Source organism: Lygodium microphyllum, chromosome 9, assembly GCF_053477565.2.
Source record: "Lygodium microphyllum isolate KBCC chromosome 9, Lygodium_microphyllum_v1.1.10, whole genome shotgun sequence".
In the NCBI taxonomy this organism is placed as follows: domain Eukaryota; kingdom Viridiplantae; phylum Streptophyta; class Polypodiopsida; order Schizaeales; family Lygodiaceae; genus Lygodium; species Lygodium microphyllum.
Window position 1 is genome coordinate 137,537,459 of NC_141143.1, and position 21,802 is coordinate 137,559,260.

Sequence of the window (21,802 nt, forward strand, 5' to 3'; positions counted from 1 at the left end):
ATAGATAAGATACAACATAAAGGAAAGTGGCCTTCTAAGTCAAACAGTGCATAACCGACTGCACTAATTGACTGACATTATATCTTTGCCAGCTGTAGATAGGTGTAACAAATTAAATATAATAAGTGATAAGTCAGTGGCCATGTGAGTATCATAATGGCCACCAACGTGCTAAGTGTAGACGTGTAGACTCATCTAGCCATGCCATCCATCATGAATGTCTGCATGTGTTGAGCTTGCCATCTCAACATTCTTTGAGTGGGGACAAAGTCACTAATTGCATTTTCCCTTGGCTTCTTTCATTGGCCTTGACTTTGTCCTTGAGCCCTCTTGAATTGAGCTTTCAACATTCCTGGATTCTGGTCTTTGTAAGACTATGGTCTATTATTTCTGGGCTTTGGCTAGACTTCTTGGCAATAGGTTTTGCTCTTATCAATGCATCTTGCAAATCCAAAGGACTCATTTATTCCAACCGAGTGTTCAATGGTGGGTTCAACTCATCATAGAACTTCGAGACTTGTTGGGGAATACTCATTGTGGGGGCGTATTTCAACAAGGAGACAAATCTCGAGTAGTATGCCTCTATAGACAGGACCAACTATTTCAACTTGAAAAACTCATTCATCTTCTGAGTTCAATATGTAGGTGGCATGTATCTTCCATGCACTACTTCCTTTAGTTTCTCCCAAGGTATTGTGTTTTCAAAGACTGTTCGATCCTTACACCATTATTTCCACCAGAGTCTAGCCTCGCTGGTAAGCTTGAGCTTGGCAATCATAGCTTGGTTCATAGGTGCTGTTTCCGCTGCATTGAAGTAATCCTCCATGGATTCAATCCATACTTCTACATTAGCTTCAATGGACTTTCATTTTCCCTTGAATTTTGGGGGTTTCATATGTTTGAGAACAAACTTATTCTCTTGTGCCTCCACTAGGTTTAGTGCAGAAACAAGACTCTGGTTTTGTGCTTGGGGTTGTATCTGATTTTGGATTAAAACCTTCGTGTTAAGATAAAATTTACATATCTCTACACATCTTGAATCAATGCACAATTTATTTTTCATTACTATTTTGCGACAAATCAAATAACACAAAATTCTTATTTATCCATAAAGAAGCATAAGCTTCAAGTACAATTGATCAGGGATAGATAGACAAATGATTTTCTTTCCAAAAGATACATAAACTCCAGGTTAATAATTCCCTATTGGATTTAGCTATAGGGACAGAATAGTAATATGGATTGGGAGAATGGATTCTAAGGAAGTGATAAGTCTTGCTATGGTGCATCTACAAAAGTTTGAACTCAATACTTGACTTAATTTCCACAATAACCCGTAGATGCTTAATCTATTCTCGAAAACTCATGGTTACTAAACCCTTTTCAAATACCCTTCAAAATATACAAGTTACTCGATGTGAGGTATGACTTCTTCCTAGTGATGCCCTTGCCTAAGTATTCGATTTCAACTTCTGGACACAGTAGCGGTACCTCATTTTGGAGTGTCGAGTTAGCGTTCATGCCTCATAACCCGTTCTTGTTTATGGTGGCATCTTTGCCCGATCCTTCTCCTGTAGTCGCAGCTTTTCCAGTTACTTGGGAGAGCTTAGGCTTTGGGGCCATTTCGGAGTTAGAAAGTGACCTTCACTTCCTTCAAAGGACTCATTGGTGATAGAGTTCCCTACGCTTGTCTTGACTTTTGTGGTCTCCTTGTCAATTAGAGGCATCCAATAGAGTGGCTATGTGATGGACCAAAAACCGGGCCGGCACTGGCTCATGCACTAGCCGGGCCTCATCACTATGCACAAGACAACCCCTCGGCCTCGCGGCCAAGAGCGTCTATCAAAATCTCTGCCTTCCTAAATATTGCGTTTGTAATACGTTGTTTGTAGTCCACTCTTCTCTCACCCACTACTCCTCAGAGGGAGTCCCTTACACATTGCCTAATGGCACAAAGCACAGAGATAGGGGGTCCTCCAACGGCTGAATGTCGCCACCCCTCTGCGACTCTCCTACACCTTGGGGATTGGCCCCTCGATGCGTCGCTCAACACATAAACATTTCGCACAAAATCCACTCAAGGTACCATTTAATCGTATACATGAATGTACCATTATCCTTACTCCTCTTTTCCCTAGACCCCACGACTAGCCTATGGCTTAGGGTGTCCTGTCTCTCACTCAATGTAGGTCAAGATCCTAATGAAAACAATTGTTGTGCATCCAGGATTTCTGATACCTTTAAATATTTCCATGATTTATGCATATTGTGGATGCCAAGTGCTCAAACAATTATGAAATCAATATTGTGCACATGTGGAAAACATCCTTTCAATGATTTTCAACTACTGTTCTTATGCGACGTTGCACGAACCTAGCACCAAGGGAACCCTCGTGCTACTAGGCCCTTATTTTATAATTATTCACCCCTTTACCATCCTCAATCTAGAATCTAGCCTAGGCCCATATCATGCCTCGACACATTGCTATCCCTATCCCATTGATACATACATTTGCTAGCTAAACGCCTAGATGGTTAGGTACATAGATAGAGAAGGCAACAATCACACCACTCATTTGGGAAAAGTTGAGGTGATACGAATCCTCGGGAACTCGCTATCAATATCCCTTGAGCTCTCTTGTATCAGTGCTAGAATTTGAAGGATAGCCCGAGATTCTAATTTGAAAAGCTATACTAAAACCTCAATTTCTTCAACTCGCAATGACTTTTTATTAATCAGTAATGATAATCAAACTTACATACAAGAATGGGATGAACTAGCCCATACTTTAACATTTTCCCTTGATAGGGAATGAAGCCCCATAATCCATTAGGCAGGGTGTTTGTAACATCCATGATGCCCTCTCTCCATCCATGGCGAAAAAAACGGCGCCCTCTGTTGATCACGTTTTTTCATCCCTCTTCATTCTCTCTCCACGTTTTTTGCTTCATAAGGTGCATAAAATTTTTGGGGGCGGGGGTCCAAACTCAAAAGGCATGCTCAAATTTGGCCTCCCAAGTGTCCACCTTTTCATATCTTGACCATTTTGTGGCCATTTCCCCGTCCGGATTCCAAATTGAGCTCTGAAAAATCCTGGGCGTCCGGCTTGGCATCCCGCATTGGCCAGTAACTCTTGCCAACCCACACGACTGTCTGAAAAATTATGAAAAATCAACAAGTGTCACTCGGGCACCTTTAAAGCACTTTGACGCTTAAAATCGGAGCCGCCGCCTTTGACATTGAATATTTTTCCCTTGATATTCATAATTTTTAACTATTTTTAAGCACTTTCCGTCACCTAAATTCTGCTCTCATTGGCGACCACGGGATAGGGCGACTCAGTCCGTCGAATCCACGAACATATCTGCACATAACCAGCCAAAGAAGCATCAAACTGATACAAAAAATATATATAATAAAACTCAGCACAATGCTCCCCCTACCCCTGGACAGAACCAAGGCATGACATCCACAAGGAGTAGGCCTAGCATCATCTAATAGAAGATCCGAAGTGAGTCACTAACCAGCTGCTCCAACACAGCCAAACTAAAAAAACCTATCAAAGAGGTTGCCCTAAGTGATAGTCTGCACTACTTACCAACTAAAGACAACACAACTAGGAGCTCGTACAAGGCGAGGACTCCTATAGCCTAATCAAAGAGTATTTTCTTTCAGTACTGTCTTCTTTTAGGGTTTGTATTGGATGAACATACTTGGGCATGTAAAAAGGAGGGAGCTGAGCGTAGTGACCCAAGGAGAATAGGGCATCGGTCTCAGGACCTGTCTCGGCACCCAAGAACCTACCAAGCCCTCGCAAGGCGACACTTAATCCTTTTCTAACGCTCACTTTTATTTTCGCTCCAACCTTCCTTGTTTTGTCATTTTTTTTTCCAGCAAGAAGCCACCCCTAGGAAGACAAGGTATTGGCCCCGGGTCGTCCCTAGGAACCTACCAGGCCTTCGCAAGGCAATGATCAACTGCTTATATATTTTCATTTCTTTTCTTTTCTTGGGATAGGGGTTAGAATCCCTTTTTACACACCTTCCTATTTATATTCATCTTTTAGGATGTACAGAGTTTCTTGGTATCATCATTATTAGCTTCTGGCAGGCTTCTCTAACTGCCTTACTACTAACAAGAACTCCTAGAACGGCTGCCTAGCAGGCCAGCAGAATAGGGTCACTAGGACTTCCTTCTAAAACAGGTATTTTGATGCCTGACAATGTCTTTACACGAGGCAATGACTACTTCGACCTCCCTCAAACATACTTAGCCTAAACCTGGGACTGCATGCCTTGGTTGCCGGTCCCCAACAAAAATGTATCCCCTCGACAAGTATAAAGACACATATAACAGGAAAGAAAGGTACTCGTAAAGGAGAGATATCACCTGGATTGGCCACAAGAAGCTTCCATCGTAGCAAAGGCTCCTCCAGGATCCACCAACATTCACGAACACGAAACCTGTCCCAGCACAACACTTAAAACAAAAACCCGATTAACGCACCTGCACTAGACAGGGAAATGGCCCTCTTGGCCTAATGAAATCAAACATGACTTTGCTACAAAACTGAATCGGCCCTCTTGGCCTAATGAAATCAAACAATACTATGTATAACATCCTCCTGGAAACAACTATGATAGACATCAAAGCATACCATTCCCAGGGGAACAGGGCTTGTAGCCCTAAACTAGGTGCATTAAATTATGACCCATCCCTCCCGCGTATATCGCAAGAGGGGTTCGCATCACATGTCGTCTAATCAGTCTGTGGCTCCAAGATAATAAAGGCAGATGAGTCTCGCCTACCCTCTGCATCACCCAGATCAACCATCGTCTGCCAAAGAGGGCATGTTCAGAAAGCATACCCCACAAACGACCAGGTCCTGTCTCACCATCAATAGATATATGGGGACAAGGGCCACAATTAAAGAAGAGGTCTTCTTCATACGCAAAATTAGCCAAAGAATTGGCAAACTGATTCCAATGCCGTGGAATCAGCTGAAAATACACTCTATCAAATTCGTCTAGCAGGGCTATGGTAGTATGATGGTACATGCAAAGGATGGGGTTTCGTACCATGTACGTCCCATTGAGTTGATTTAAAACCAACTGAGAGTCCCCTTTCACCAATAACTGGCGGATACCACCCTTCTTTGCAATATTAAAACCCATAATCAGGGCTTTGTATTCTGCCATATTATTGGTAAAATTCACCCCGAGGTAAGCAACTAACTTCATGACAATGCGTCGTCGGGGGTCTCGGATGACAACTCCTACACTTCCTTTTTTGCATGCACCCCTGGATGCCCCATCAAAGTACAAGGTGTATGTCCATAAAGGGTTTACATATCCCGCCATCCTGAACTCTACTCGTAATTATGGTAATTGAAATTCAGCATATTCAGCGAGTGGACTGTAGGCTCCATTCCTCCATCATCATTGAATTCAACAGGGATGCTCGTCAAAATTTGTAGGCAGTGATGGCAGAAGACCTTGATCTCCTAAATAAATGTCCCGCCTTCTTGCTCAGTCACCTTATATCCTTTGCTCCACCAAATGAGCTTTCCCTGATGATACCGCTGTTCTAAATATGGGTGTTCTAAATAAGGGATCAGACGACCCATCAACCTCTATCACGATTTCCTTGCAGATGTTTGATCGATCTCGCCTAGACCTGCAAGGCAGTCATAGTATTAGTGCAATCAGAAATAATAAGGTTTAATCTTATTAAGATTAACCTTATTTTTAAATTCTATCCCCTCAAGGTCAGCTAACAAGACTATGAATTTATTCTTTCCTATTCTAACGATCCTATAGGGCCCGTCCCATTTGGGCTCTAGCTTGCCTGGAAATAATTCACGTCGTGCGTCATAATATAGAACAAGCTGTCCTTTCTTGAAGGTGTATTTCTTGGCTTTGAGGTCGTGTAGCTGCTTCATTCGGCGCTTCGCCACTTCTTGGTGCAATAAGCTCTGCAGCTTAAGCTCATCTAAATGTGCCAGTGTCGTCAAGCGCTCAAAAAGTGCGTCTTCATCACTCAAAGAATGATTGATGGCAAACCAAATAGTCGGTAGCTCAATCTCTAAAGGCAAGACACACTCCTCCCCATATACTAACTTGAACAGGGTATGGCCAGTGGCTCGTTTGAAAGTCGTATTATAGGCCCACACTGCCACGTATAACTTTTTATCCCAATCCCATTTCTTTTCCGACACAATTTTGGAAAAGATGCCCACAAGCTGCTTGTTGGTGCTTTCAACTTGCCCATTGGCTTGCGGGTTATATGGGGTTGTCTTGTTATGCTTGATTTGCCAAGTCTCTGTCAAGCTTTCACCTTGTTCAGGAAATGGGTTTCGCGGTCCGACACTAATTCTTTCGACAGACCAAAATGGCATATTATCTACTCTAAAAGGAAACTAGCAGTTTCTTTAGCATCATCTTTCCTTGTTGCACGTGCTTCTGACCACTTTGTGAAATAGTCAGTTGCTACAATGATGTACCTCTTTTGCGTGATCGACGACAGGGTAATAGGACCCACAAAGTCTATTCCCCACTTCTCAAAGGGAAGCATCGCCATAATAAGGGTGAGTGGTCGTTTCCTATTCTCTCGACTATCATGTCGTTGACAAATATCGCATCTCTTAACATACGCAAACGCATCCTGGAAGATGGCAGGCCACCAATAACCTACTCTTAAAGCCTTTTGTGCTGTAAGCCGTCCAGCAAAATGGCCACCACAAGTAGAATCATGGCACTCTTCCAAAATGAATGGCACCTCGTCAGGCATCACACATCGGCGATAGATGTCATCAACCCCTTGCCGATATAATGTACCTGCGATCAAGGCAAACTTTAATGCTTGCTACTTAATTTTCCTTCTCTCAGCTTTAGATAATTCGGATCCCGCCTCTCCCGTCGATAAATAATGCATTATTGCAGCATATCAGGAGGGAATAGAGGCCGTATCTATTTTAAATAACAACTCCATGTCACTACGTTCAGCCACAGATTCTTTCGGCTCCCCAAAGTCCAGAAGACATTCCACGATGCCTTACAACCTTGGTGGCTTACTACGGATTTCATAATCAAATTCTTGCAAAGTGATCAACCACTTTTCTAGACGATCAGGCGGCTGTAGCTTATTCATCAATAATCGAAATCCCTCCGCCTTCGTATAAAGCACAACTTTCTCATAGAGAATATAATGCTTGAATTTCTTGGTCCCAAAGACCATCGCTAGACACAACTTCTCCATGTAGGTATAATTGATTTCGGATACCCCCAGCTTCCGGCTAGCAAAAGCAATCGGGTGGTACCACTTCTCTTCCCAAATTTGGGCTAAACAGCAGCTGATACTCTACATGGTGGCTGCTGAGAATATATAGAACACCTCACCTCTTTTAGGTGCTTTTAAAATAGGAGCTCTTGTTTCACATCCTCGAATGCTACCTTACAAGGGTCACCCCATTCAAACAAACAGCTAAAGGACAATAAATTTGTAAGCGACAACGTTCTTTCTGCCAAGGCGTTTATGAATCTACGGTAATAACCAACCGAAGACAGAAAGCTATGAACTTCTTTCGGAGTGCGTGGTGGACCCATGGCAACTATAACTTTGACCTTCTCGGGGTCTGTAGCAATTCCTACCGAACTGACCACATGACCCAACAATAGCCCATAAGGTACTCCAAAAACACACTTCTGTGGGTTTAGGGCGATGCAAAATTGTCTATAACGCTCAAAACATTTTCTTAAAATGCTCAACTGCCTTCCTCTCACGGTGGCGGCCCCTAAGTCATCAATAAACACCTTCAACTCTTCAGGGGATATGTCACCAAATGTCTTATCTGCTGTTCGTTGCCACAAACCAGGTGCATTGCATAAACCAAAGGCCATCACATGGTACGCAAAAGTACCAAATACAGTAATAAAAGTTGTTTTCAACTTGTCCTCTTCTGCAATTGCCATCTGGTTATATCCTGCAAAGCAATCCATAAACGAATATATCTCCCTACCCGCTAATTGATCCAAAATCTAGTCAATAAATGGCAATGGGTAGTAGTCCTTAACTGTCTGCTTATTCAGCTCTCTAAAGTCTACACATAATCGAATTTGATTATTCTTCTTCTTTCTGATCACAACTGGCGAACACCATTCCGTGTGTTGCACAGGAAAAATCAAACCTGCTTTTCGAAGCTTCTGTAACTCTTCAAACAGCCCGTCCCTCAGTTCGAAAGGCATACGCCTTACTTTCTGCCATACAGGACGACTGCCCTCTTTCAACGGAATTGTATGAACAGCAAGACTAGGAGGAATGCCTCTCAACTCATCATAACTCTAGGCAAAGATATCACGGAATTCCTGAATCAAGGCCACATAGTCCTCCCTTTCTGCTGTGCTGAGCATAGAACCTAATTTGATTGGCTGTGAATCATCAGGCGTACCAAGGTCTAGCTCGATAACATCTACATCTCTTATACGATCTTGGCCCTCTATCGGCTCGTTCAAAGTGATGTGATAGATGTCTTCCATGGTGGATCCCTCTTTGGACTCATCACTCGAGGATGTCTCACTGGCAGATAAATCTTCTAATGTCTCCAATTTTGTAGAAGATAGAGGAGCTCTCTCACTCTGCGGGGACTCAGGATAAGCATCAACCACCACACGCTGAGCACCTCTGCCGAATATTAGTCGACCGGCGGGTATATCTACTTGGTAGTCCGCTTGTAAGATCCAAGGTCGTCCGAGTAATACTTGGTAACTTGGACGACCTGCAAAACGAATCACCCTAAAGTCCAACAGGCATTCTACATTTGCAACAGTGACATGACCTTAGTAATGCAGCCTTCCGGCTGCCTCAAACTATCATCTGCCATTCTGAGAATTGTGGAGGTATCTTTCTGGATCGCAAGACCCAACCTTTCCATCAGTTCAAAACTCATAATGTTAACAGATGATCCCGTGCCGACAATGGCATAATCTACTAGTATCCCATCGACATAGGTTGCAACCCTTGGGCAATGCTTCTCAGCATGCTCGAACCAGTCATCACCAACTCGCGCAATACCCAAAGGTTCTACGATATACCCAGTACGTAGGATCTTTCTAAATTCCTTGTGTACTCCTGGGGAAAGCTTAATAAGTTGCAGAAGATTCACATCTAGCTTGACTTCACAAAGAGAGCTCGCCAAATCGAATTCATGATAGTTCGATAGAGCTCGCTTTTCACGCCAAACCATCCGCTCTTTAGGTCGCTGAACCAGCTTTATTGCCTCTTTCTTAACTTTCACCTTCTTCTTTGGTGGTTCCTTATCGGCTTTACTTTCCACGGGCTTCAAAGGTCCCCCTTCCCCGGCAGGATCCAAAACTTGCGTTCCTTTGTCGCCTTGTTTGGGGTTTCCATTGACAGGCTTATCCTTGTCGGCTTCTCTACCCTTTTGACCTCTTGTAAGAACAGCTCGCAGATTAGAGGTTTCAACATCATTAACACGTACAACCTCAATCAAACTAACCCCACTACCACTGGGTAGCTCCTCCACTGTAGTCTTTGGTCATTGAAGTATTTGTTTAGGCCCATCTTCTCGCTGGGAATCATTTCCTTGCACACGATGATTAACAGGCCCTGGTTGCCGACTACCTCGCTGGAGGGAACTGATCTTACTCCAGCAAGTAGCTGCTAAATGGCCAGATTTTCCACAGATGTCACACTTAACATTTGGGCAATTTCTTGGATAGTGTTGCCCACCACATCATTTGCCGCTGAACCTCGAAGGTGCACCCTCATCTGGGTATCTACTTCCTATCAAATTTGATTGTTTTTTAAGGAAGTTGACATCAACGGCTATTTGCCGATACTGCTCCATAATCATGTCAGTATAATGCTTCATCATGTCCTTAACCTCGCCAAGAACATTGGAAGCGTTGACTCATAGCCTTGGTCATTACCATGTCGTTCCATCGGCCTAACAATTCGATTAGGCACTGGTTGTTGAGCCACAGGCATGGTGTTAGAATTGACCGCCTGGCCTCCACCATTTGGAGCCATTTGACTGCCCATAGGCATCGACATGCTAGGGGGAGCTGGTAATAAAGGGACATTCTGCATCATGTTCCCTCTCCCATTAGGGTTGGCCATTGCTATCCCTTGGCCACTACTGCCATTGGCCATCGCCATATTGTTTCCCAATACTAAACCCATATTCGAATTGCCTCGAGAAGCATAGGCTGCTTGTAGTCTGGATTCCACCTCTTGTGCTCGTGTAATGGCAGTATCTATATCCCCCAAGGGGACACTACTCAACTGCAATTGGATATTAAAGTCCAAACCATGTAGGAAATATTGCAATTGGGCAGCTGCGGGGATAGGAATAGAGATGTCCAACTTACGGAAAACCTCTTTTATTTCCTTCGCATAAGCACGAATATCCTCGTGTGGTGCTTGGTTGGTCACGTTGAGTACACGCAACCAATATTGCCCACCACTTTCAGGGGCAAACTCCCTTCGAAAAGCTCCATAAAATGAATCAATATTCAATATGGTTCCGGCTTCTAAACCATGATACCATATAGCGGCTCTTCCTTTGAGAGTCATATTGAAGAACATCATTAAATGTCCTTCTTCTTGGATGCGACAGTTAAACATCAGCTTTTGAAACTCCCTAATGTGGAGTTTCGCATCTTCCTCAACTGTTGAAATATCTCAAGGCCATACTTTTTAATAGGTTCTATATACATTTTAGCATCAAAGTTGGCGACACCAAGGTCTTCCTCCCATATAAAATTGCACTCATATGGGGCCACGACATATCAGGATGTAGAAATCATTTTGCAAACCACCATTTTGACTATTTTCTTACATACCAAATTGCTTGGGCACTTAAGTCCTCTATCTAAGAAATGTGAACATCATATTACAGAGTAGGACATTTGGCCATCTATCTGCCTTATACACCCATATGCATGGAGACTTTCAAAGATTTCTAGCACATTGATTGGTCATGGTTGGGATTCACTAAGGAAATCTATCATATTTTATCTATAACACCACCTTTCTCTCGTACAAAACTTCATTATATTGACATCTCCTGGCCACTGCAGATACGTCCTCCAAAAATAACAATAACAAACACCGCATCTGCATTAAATTAATGTAAAAAGTTGGTAACAATGTGCCAATTGTGTACAATTTTGCAGTAGCAGGCATTGTTTCTAGGTGTTGTCAAACCTCACAAGCTTTGCAAACCAAAAACTAAGAGCATTACACCTCTCTGAAGAAGACCAATAGGAACCTCGTGTTAGAATATCAAGCTCCCATTACTCTTCAGTCAATCTATCTTTATGTGTGTGACTGACATTAGCTGGATACAGTTGTACATGTGTGTGACATTCAATAAGTCGGTGTAGTCAGTGACTTAACCACATTTAGTCTTGGTTAGTCATACTTATGTGTGTAAGTATCTTTTAGTTTTGTATGATGGAAGAATAATGGAAGAAGAACAACAATGGGCTGAGGCTCATCTTCCGCTCCACTCTGTCTCTCTCCCTCTCTTCCAACATGGTATCAAAGATTGAACACGTGAAGCCTGAAGGCTTGGCAGTGGCCATTTGACTTCAAGACATCATATCTAAAGAAAACATCATCAAAGGAGAGTGTGGTGCATCCTGGTATTTTTGCAGAAGCAATATCTTGCTATAGAAATGGTTTTTGGAGAAAGAACCCACCATTCCTAGCTGCTTTGACATGGTTTGTAACTTCATAGAAGAATTTTTTTTCAAATTCCTCATAGATTTTGAGATATTTAGCATAGACATGTGCAGATTGACTGTTTACTACAATAAACAACAAGTGATTCCAGGGCATTGGTGGGTTTCATCCTAACAATGTATATCCCCTTATTATCATACATTTGAGAATGATATTGGAGTGTTAAATGCTCAGTTTTAGAGCTTATTTGTAGGCTAGAAACAATGAATTGGTTGTTGTCCTGAATTTAGAAGCAATATACCTATAGGATTGAAATATCTGTGATGCTTATTTGCTAGTGACAAATGCTTGGATCATATCGCTTGAGTGGTAGATACTTTTTGGGATATTGTGAGTGTTGAAAGTCAAAAGTTTGGACTGATTTGTTGCTGGTTATACTAGGGTATTGACTTGTTATTGTCTACAGGAAGGATACCTATCATCTTCACTTGACATACATGCAATATATTATGACCGATTGGACATGTATCAACTCCTGCATAGAGTGGCAACTGAATGAGATGTTTTGGGGCTATTTTTAGGTCTGAATACTCTCTTTTTTAATAGAGAAAATACTGCTAGTTATAGTAGTGGGCTGGCTATATTTGGTGCTACTACTTGCATACATCACAAACATTGATACTTATATGGATATAGTTTGTTGCAGGGATGTTTTGCCACTACCATAGAATTTTTTGAACTTCCATCGTTGGAATACAATTTACAGCAAGCAGGTTGTCAGGAAAACTGTCTTAAATTGCACGAAATTGTCTTGAATAGCAGGAAATTGGTCCTGAATTGTAGAAAAAGGAGTCAGATACTTACAGGTTGTATACATCATTGAATACCTAAGTTGCAACTATCGCAAATACTCAAGGCACTGACAATATCACTCAAATTGTGGGAGAAAAGCTCGACAGCAAAAATTTTACTTTATGAAAGTTTCATATATGAAGAATTTTTTGGTTGGTAGAGGTTATTGGATATGATTGCAGTGACATTGAATGGACTTGGCAAAAAGTGTAAAGCATTTGATATGTCTATTTCTGTGAGAGCTAAATCCCCTAATTGGGATGAGTTGATTGCTTTGCTTCTGCATGAGGAAGTTAAGCTTGGGCTGAATACAGGTTTTAGTACGTCTCAAAGCAAAGACACTGTTCTTTACTCTAGCTAGTGTGGTAGAGGTGGCAGAGGATGTAGCTCTTTTCGAGGTCAAGGAGACACTTGAAATGATTATCGATAGCATGAGCAAAATGTCTGGAACAGCACAAATACACAAGGCCAGTGTGGATCTAACATCTTTAGGGAAGGGGGAGATCACCCCATGGTAGAGGTGGTGGATCTAGTTCATGGTAGTCAAATGATCAGTCAAACAAAGATAAAGATTGTCATTAATGCGGTAGATGTAGACACATTGCAAAGGATTATTACAAGAAGCAAGGAGATATGAAGACAAAGGGCAAACATCATTGATGGGACCTAAAATAGGCCGGCACTGCCTATGGCACTAGTCGGACCTGATGCATACGACAGATAACCCCACCACACAGCCTCGCGGGCCAGGAGTGTCTAAAACTCACTTTGCACTAAATGCTTATGACGATTTTGCGTTTGTATCCAATATGTAGTCCAACGTTCAACTTCCCTTCTCCTCAGAGGGAGATCCCATAACATATACACATAATGCCTTATAATATACACATAGGGAAGCACCTCTTGGCTAATTGCTGTGGCTCCAGTGCGACTCTCCTACACCTCGGGGATTAGCCCCAAGATGTGTCGCTCCAACTCATATAACATTCGCACAAATTCCACTCTTTCATAATTCAACGTTCTAGGAGATTTTGATTCACCTCACAAAACTTTCCCCAATGGAAGCACCCGTCTATCCTACAGCTTAGGTCTCCTGTCCTCTCAGTGTTGGTCAAAGTTTATCAATCAATTGCAATGCATTCCAGGAGATACCACATGTCATGCTTGATGCAAGGTGTATGGCAATTTGCACAACCATTTTATGATTTAAAAAACCAATCACATGAGGTGTGGAAAACAGCCCTTTCATGAATTTTAACTAAGCGTTACGTGCTGCATTGCTTCAGGGACTAGCACTAGAACTTCCGTGCTACTAGTCAACTATATTTAATTATGGAACAATCCCTAAACGCTATGCATGAAGAGGAAAATCAGAATTTTCATCTTTTTAGCAATTAGATCGTCACACAAACTTCATTCCCCCTCACCGTTTAGGTGTTACTGCGGTGCATAGGTGTAAATGGTTGTTTTGTATCATTTTTGTATGTAAAAAGCAATAAACACAGACTATAACACAAAGAAAAAAGCCAAACTGAGGCTTACCCTCATGCTTTAACCTCCAAACATTCACGCACATAAATCTTATTTTTCCATATTTTTTAAGCGTGAAAACCCTAATTTTTTCTTTTTTTTACTATTTTCCCCTATTTATTATTCATGAAAAATATGTATTTTTTGATTTATTTTTATTGTCTCATTATTTTGATTGAGACTTAACATTTTCTCTGATTTCATTCCATTTCCACTCCTTTTTTCCAACTCAAAATCGAAAAAAACCATTAATTTCCATTAAAAATGATATTTTATGGGTTTTAAAGAATTAATAACAACTCTAAATCAATACAGGTTCTGCATTTCTGTAATTCCAAGCCTCAAACATGATGCAAACAAGGTTCAAAAAAAAATTCATCGCATATGAACAACATTTGGACCATGAAACAACAAAAACAAGCAAATTTCTTCATAAAAATTGGAGCATACAGCGTGTCTTGCGTGTTGCGGGTTTTTTAATAATTATTTAGGGTAGCCCACAGACCAACCAGCAACCATTCTTCAGTGCTGAACCTCTTTCCTCAGCCTCCTCTTCATCTTGAAGCGGACAAGCATTCTTCAGCCCCTCTTCTTCTTGATTTCTTGCACATGAATAGCCTCTATGCAGGATAGAGAGGGAGGAGTGAGAAAGACTGGTTTTTGATCTCTTTACTCAGTGCATCATTCCTCAATCCGTTTGTGGTGATGGAGGGCAAAGGATAGAAGCGTCCCAGGCCCAGGAGCATTCCTCTCCATTCTCCTGATCAGAAAATGCATGATGAGGGGGGGGGAGGGGGGGAAATGGGGCGCAAAAAACTGACGCCCCCCCCCCCCCCCCCCCCCCCCCCCCAACATTTCATATCGTGAGTTTTTGTAAGCTCTTAATTAGAGCTTTAAGCTAAAAACCCCAAATATCTAGTTCATGCATTTTGGTTTCACACTTCCGGCAAGTGGTTTTTTTGCTTTTGGAGGGGCAAACGACATCGGATTCGAGATCCGTCTAGACGGGTGGTTTCATGGCATCGAAATCTACAAAGCTAGGCTCCGTCAAGCTCTTCTCGGCTTCCAGATCTAGTAGCTGCTTCACAATACCAAACCTTACGAGGATTAAATGGGGGATCAAACGACCTCGGAATGGAGATTTGAGGCTTGCGTTGGATTTCTAACGCCATTTTACATCTAGGAAAACTCCGGCTCGACCATCCGACACCGTTTGATTTCCATGAAAATAAGCACTAGCGCTTTAGGCACTTGTCGCTTAGCCTAAACCTGGGACTTCATGCCTCAAGTGCCGGTCCCCAACAAACAAAAGAAAGTAACCCTCACCCACACATATATCATTAATTGCTTAAGGGAAAAACTCAAAAAAGTGGACGAAACTACCTGGAATGGCCACAAGAAGCTTCTTCGCAGCAAAGGCTCCCTCCAGTGACTTCGTCAACTTGTATGGTGCAATCACTAAAACAACAAAGCATTAAATGTACCTGCACCAAACAGAGATAGGGCCCTTGTGGCCTAAAGAAATAAAGTATTTCACTGCAAACTAATTGGCCCTCTTGGCCTAAAGAGATCGATTATTAAAAACTGGCCCTCTTGGCCTAAAGAAATCAAACAAAACAGCTCATAGAGATCCCTCCTTGGAAGAAGGAAGATATACGCAAATACATTCCATTCCAAGGGGAAATATAGGGCTCTCAGCCCTAAACTAAATGCATCAAATTATGGCCCATACCTCCTGCATATATAGCAAGAGGCATATGCATAACATGTCATCAGTTCAACCTATGGGTCCAAGATAATAGTGGTAGATGGGTCTCGGCTACTCTTTGCATTACCCATATCAACCATCGCTTGTCATATAATGCATGGTCTGATAATATTCCCCACAAGCGACCAGGTCTTGTCTCAGTATCAATAGCAACGTCCGGACTAGGACCACAGTTGAAAAAGAGGTCCTCGTCATAAGCAAAATTAGCTAAGGAATCCGCAAACTGATTCCAATAACGTGGAATCAGCTGAAGAGATATGCTCTCAAATTCATCAAGTAGGGTTATAGCAGTTCGTTGATACATACGGAGGAGAGGATTCCGGATTGTATGTGTCCCATTGAGTTGATTTAAGATCAGCTGGGAATCCCCTTTTATTAACAACCACCTAATGCCACCTTTCTTGGCAATATTTAGTCCCATAATCAAGGCTTTATACTCGACTATATTTTTAGTAAATCCTACCCCAAGGTAAGCAACTAATTTCATTGTAACTCTACGGCGAGGATCTCGGATAACTACTCCAACACTTCCTTTTCTATTAGGACCCCTGGACGCTCCATCAAAGTATAATGTATACGTCCATAATGGGTTTACACAGCCAGCCATCAAGAACTCCCCTATTCGTAATTATGATAGTCAAAGTTCAACATATTTAGAGGATGAACTGATGGCTCCATCGCACCTTCTTCATTAAACTCAACAGGGATGCTTGTCAAGATTTGTAAGTAGTGATGGCAGAAAACTTTAATTTCCCACACAAAGGTACCGTCTTCTTGCTCAATCACTTTCTATCCATTGCTCCACCAGATAAGCCTCCCTTGATGATATCTTTGCTCAAGATATGGGTGCTCCAAATAAGGGATTAACCACCCCATCAACCAATTTAAGCTCTCCTACAGGTCTCCAATCAGCCCCAGCGTGGACCTACAATGCATTTTTCCGTGTTAGCATACTTAGAAATAATAAGGTTTAATCTTATTAAGATTAACCTTATTCTTACATTCCACCTCTTGTAGATCAGCTAATAGAAGTGGACTTATTTTTACCTATCCGAACTATCTTGTAAGGGCCATCCCATCATCGAGGTTCCAAATTTCCTGGAAATAGCTCCCTACGTGCATCGTAATATAGAACTAACTGCCCTTTCTTAAAAGTATATTTCTTTGCTTTCAGATCATGCAACCGTTTCATCCACTGTTTAGCTACCTCTTGGTGCAACAAACTCTGCAAATTGAGCTCGTCTAAGTGGGCTATAGTCGTAAACCGCTCAAATAGGGCATGTTCATCACCCAAAGAATGATTGATTGCAAATCTTATGGTTGACAACTCAATTTCTAAGGGTAAGACACACTCCTCCCCGTAAACTAATTTGAATGGGGTGTGGCCATTGGCTCGTTTAAACATCGTATTATATGCCCAAACCGCCACATATAATTTTGTATCCCAGTCTCGCTTCTTTTCGGAGACTATCTTGGATAGGATACCCACAAGCTGCTTATTGGTACTTTTGACTTGTCTATTTGCTTGGGATTATAGGGGGTCGTCTTGTTATGCTTGATTTTCCAAGATTTAGTCAAACTTTTAATCACTTTATTTAAAAAGTGAGTTCCATGGTTTGATACTATTTCATTTGGGGGACCAAAATGGCAAATGATTTGCTCAAGTAGGAAACTGGCAGTCTCTTTTGCATTGTCCTGCCTCGTTGCCCGTGCTTCTATCCACTTTGTAAAGTAATCAGTTGCTACTATAATATATCTCTTTTGAGTAGTAGGCGACGGGGTGATAGGACCCACAAAGTCAATTTTCCACTTCTCAAATGGAAGGATAGCCATGATAGGTGTAAGTGGACGCTTCCTATTCTCTCTGTTGTCATGCCTTTGGACATGTATCACATCTCTTAACATACTCAAAGGAATCCTGGAAGATGGACGGCCACCAATATCCAGCTCTTAAATCTTTATGTGATGTTAACCGCCCAGCAAAGTGCCCTCCACAAGCGGAGTCATGGCACTCTTCCAAAATAAAGGGAACCTCGTCAGGCATCACACATCGGCGATAGATATCATCAACACCCTACTGATATAATGTGCTTGCGATCAAGGAAAATTTTAATGCCTGCTGTTTAATCTTCCTCTTCTCTGATTTTGATAAAGTAGCTCCAGTCTCTCCCGTAGAAAGATAATGCGTTATAGCAGCATACCAGGAGGGAATAGATGCCGTATCAATCATGAACAAAGTCTCCATGTCACTTCCTTCAAACCACGACCTCTTTTGGCTCTCCGAAATCCACAACACACTCTACAATGCCCTGAAGCTTTGGCGACTTGCTCTTAATGTCATAATCAAATTCTTGCAAAGTGATTAACCACTTTGCTAAACAGTCAGGTGGCTATAACTTATTCAACAACAATCGAAGCCCTTCCGCCTTCGTATAAAAAACCACCCTCTCATAAAGAATGTAGTGCCTGAATTTTTTGGTTGCAAATACCATTGCAAGGCGCAACTTCTCCATATAGGTGTAGTTCATTTGTCTTCGTCAGTTCATGTAGTTTTGTACAATAGCATCGCATGCAAAATTCCATCATCTTTTGTTTAAAGAAAGTTATCGTTTCATTCAAGTCTATATGTCCTTTTCCTGTACTTTTAACATGCAAATCTTCCTTTCCTCATGACTACATGATATGGGATTATTTTCAATTTTAAAGATCTATTTACATGTGCTACTATATGATCGAGAGCAAGGAACCTGGCCTAAGCGGTCGGGGGGTGACATGTTATTTGCGTTCCCGCCGATGTTCCTAACTGCATTTCTGTCAACTCATGATGGTCCTCCAGCTCCAAACGTTTCCATGTCTCTCAAGCTCTGCCTTTAGGGGGGGCCATGGCTCCGAGTGTACCTCTATCTCTAAGCCCTTTGCTCTATCTCTCCCTATCTCCTACTCTTCTTCTCTCTCTCTCCTCTTCCTCTCCTTCTTCTTCCCTTCTTCTCCTCCTCTCTCTCCCTCTTCTTCTCCTTCCTTCTCCCCCTTCCTCTTCTTCTTCTTCTTCTTCTCCTCTCTCTCTCTCCTTCTTCTTCTTCTTTTCCTTCTCTTCTTCTCCTTCTTCTTTTCCTTCTTCTTCTCCTCTCTCTCTCCTTTTACTTCTTCTCTTCTTCTCCTTCTCTCTCTTCTCTCTCTCTCTATTCTCCTCCTCCTCCTCCTCCTCCTCCTCCTCCTCCTCCTTCTTCTTCTTCTCTCTCTCCCTTCCTCTTCTTCTTCTTCTCCTTCTTCTACTCCTCTCTCTCCTCTTCTTCTTCTTCTCCTCTCTCTCTCCCTCTCCTTCTTCTTCTTCTTCTCCTTCTCTTCTTCTCCTTCTTCTTCTTTTCCTTCTTCTTCTCCTCTCTCTCTCCTTCTCCTTCTTCTCCTTCTCTCTCTTCTCTCTCTCTCTCTCTCTCTCTCTCCGCCTCCTCCTCCTCCTTCTTCTTCTCTCTCTCCCTTCCTCTTCTTCTTCTTCTCCTTCTTCTACTCCTCTCTCTCCTCTGCTTCTTTTTCTCCTCTCTCTCTCCCTCTCCTTCTTCTTCTTCTTCTCCTTCTCTTCTTCTCTCCCTCTTCTTCTCCTTCTCTTCCCCTTCTCTCTCTTCTTTCCCTCTTCTCCTTCTTCTTCTCCTTCACTCTCTTCTCTCCCTCTTCTCCTTCTTCTTCTCCTTCTCTCTCCTCTCGGCCTGTCGAAATCAAAAGGAGGGGGGGAGGAGGGCTCGATGATTCCCAGAACGAGGGGGAGGAGCATTGTCTATCTACAATGGAGGGGGAGAGGGGGCGCTGATGCAAGTGATGGGACGGTGATGGAGGGGGGCTGCTTGTACAGAAGACGGAGGGGGGGCCGTCCTGCAATAGGGAGAGGAGGGCTCTCTCTTGTAGTCATAGCCTAGGGGACCTTATAGAGGGAGGAGGTATGGGGGGCGAGACGACGCTCCCGCCATCTGGGGGGCTGCATGCCCCCCTACTCTCACTACTCACTCTCTCTCTCTCTCTCTCTCCCCGCCATGCACACGGTAGGGGGATGGTTCTCATGGGGAGGGCATCGGGGGGGGACATTACATCCTCTTCCCCTTAGAGGAATCAAGATGTCCTCATCTCGAGAAGAAACTGGGGAAGACCAGCACTAGTGGGGCTTATGATCTGTGGATTAGGACCCATCACGCTTCTGCTGTGCAACTCTGGGCATGTAGCACAGCCCTTAGCTTAAGCAGTTTTGCTCTAATACCAACTATAACGTGCTCGCCCCTCAATTTGCGGGACATGTCTTAGCAGCCCATCAAGAGATCAATTTAGAAGACGCCGCCCGGCACTCCCACGGAATGACACAGGGTTTGCCAACTAGGGTCTCTTGAGTCTGCCCCGCAATGGAACTTATTCAGTTGTTCCCACTAGGATCGACCTGGGTTCCTAGTAGTCGAGTCTTCCTAACAGCCTTCTAGCATCGGTTTACAACTGCTCCACTTTGTGTAGATACAACTGGACCCAAGCAGACTCATATCGCACTTGGTTCAAAGAGAATGGGAAATGAGAGGGATGCATCACTCGACCTCTCTGCCCATAGGGCATAGTCCCGTTCCAGTCCCCTAAAACAGTATGAATTAGGGTTTCAACCAACATTGTCTAAGGTCATCGTTCGACTTTTCCTAATATTCCTCGTTAACATTTCCTTTGAGGAAAGCTCTCGGCTAACCGAGACCACCTTGCCATAGGATGGACCCAACGATCACATCCACCATGCTTCCCTTGGGGGTTATTTTAGCTATCTAATTACCTACCACATTATGTTTGACACATAAAAGCAGCTTCCTTAATTAACCCGTTAATCACAGGTTCCTTTACGTAATTTAGGCCACTAACATGAAGAGAAGATAAAACAAGATCAAACACTTCCTTAACTTATCTTCAGACTAACGTTTGACTCCTACCCATACAAGAGAATTAAGTGTTCCTTTTTGCCTCCGCAAAAAAATCCTTCCGTCTCCCGGCAACAAACCCCGAAGGTTTATCCTACCAAGATTCCGCCTTGTAACTAGTATCACGGCCTCGAGATCCCATCTCGATTCACATAGAACACTTGTGTAGGGTCCGAAGGCATTGGGATCTACGGCTAGAGCCCCCATTGGCACCCAAGCATCCTCCTACGCCAAGTAATTTCCACGGAGAGACCTCTTGCGGCAGGCTCTGTCCATATTCTCGGCATGGTATCAAAATCCCCTTGGTTAGGGTTTGGCGGTTCGCGGGGGGTAGCTAGCTCCATCCTTCCTTAATTATCCCTTTAGGAAATCAACCACAGCTAAAGCAACCATCTTAATAACATTTACTAGGGAAAACATCCCTTTTGTTTCCATGGCAATCAGTCATCTTAGACCCGGCCATGCAATCATCAATCACAAACAACTTGGATTAGCATCCAAAACCACATCAAGCAATCACCTTGCTTATGATCCACCTATCCTTAGTAAGATTCTCTCCTCTTACCAACACAACCAGTCGACATTCACTTGGAGATACCCCTTTCAAACAACCAAGCATATCTTGGGTTAACAATCCATCTTTAACAAGATCAATCTTTGTTAAAACCATTTCAACAGTGCCAAGCAACATGCTTAGCATAAATTGACTACCCTAAAGTTTGCTCTCCCCCTTGGGTTAGGGCTTACACCCCGTTGACCCCAAATTATCACTTCCTTAGGTTTCCCTATACTATAGTCAAATAGTTCTTGGACAATCCCGTTGTCCTAAACTTGGTTGGTCAATTTGCTTTCTTGGCAATTCACAACTGCCCTAAATCCATAGGTCTAATGGACTGTATCTTGGACTCAATCTAAGGTCCCTTTGTCTTGTGTGGCTCTCGATGGTTGCGACTTACTTGACAATCTGTCTAGTTTATTGAGTTTCACAACCATAGAGCCTTTGATGGACAACCC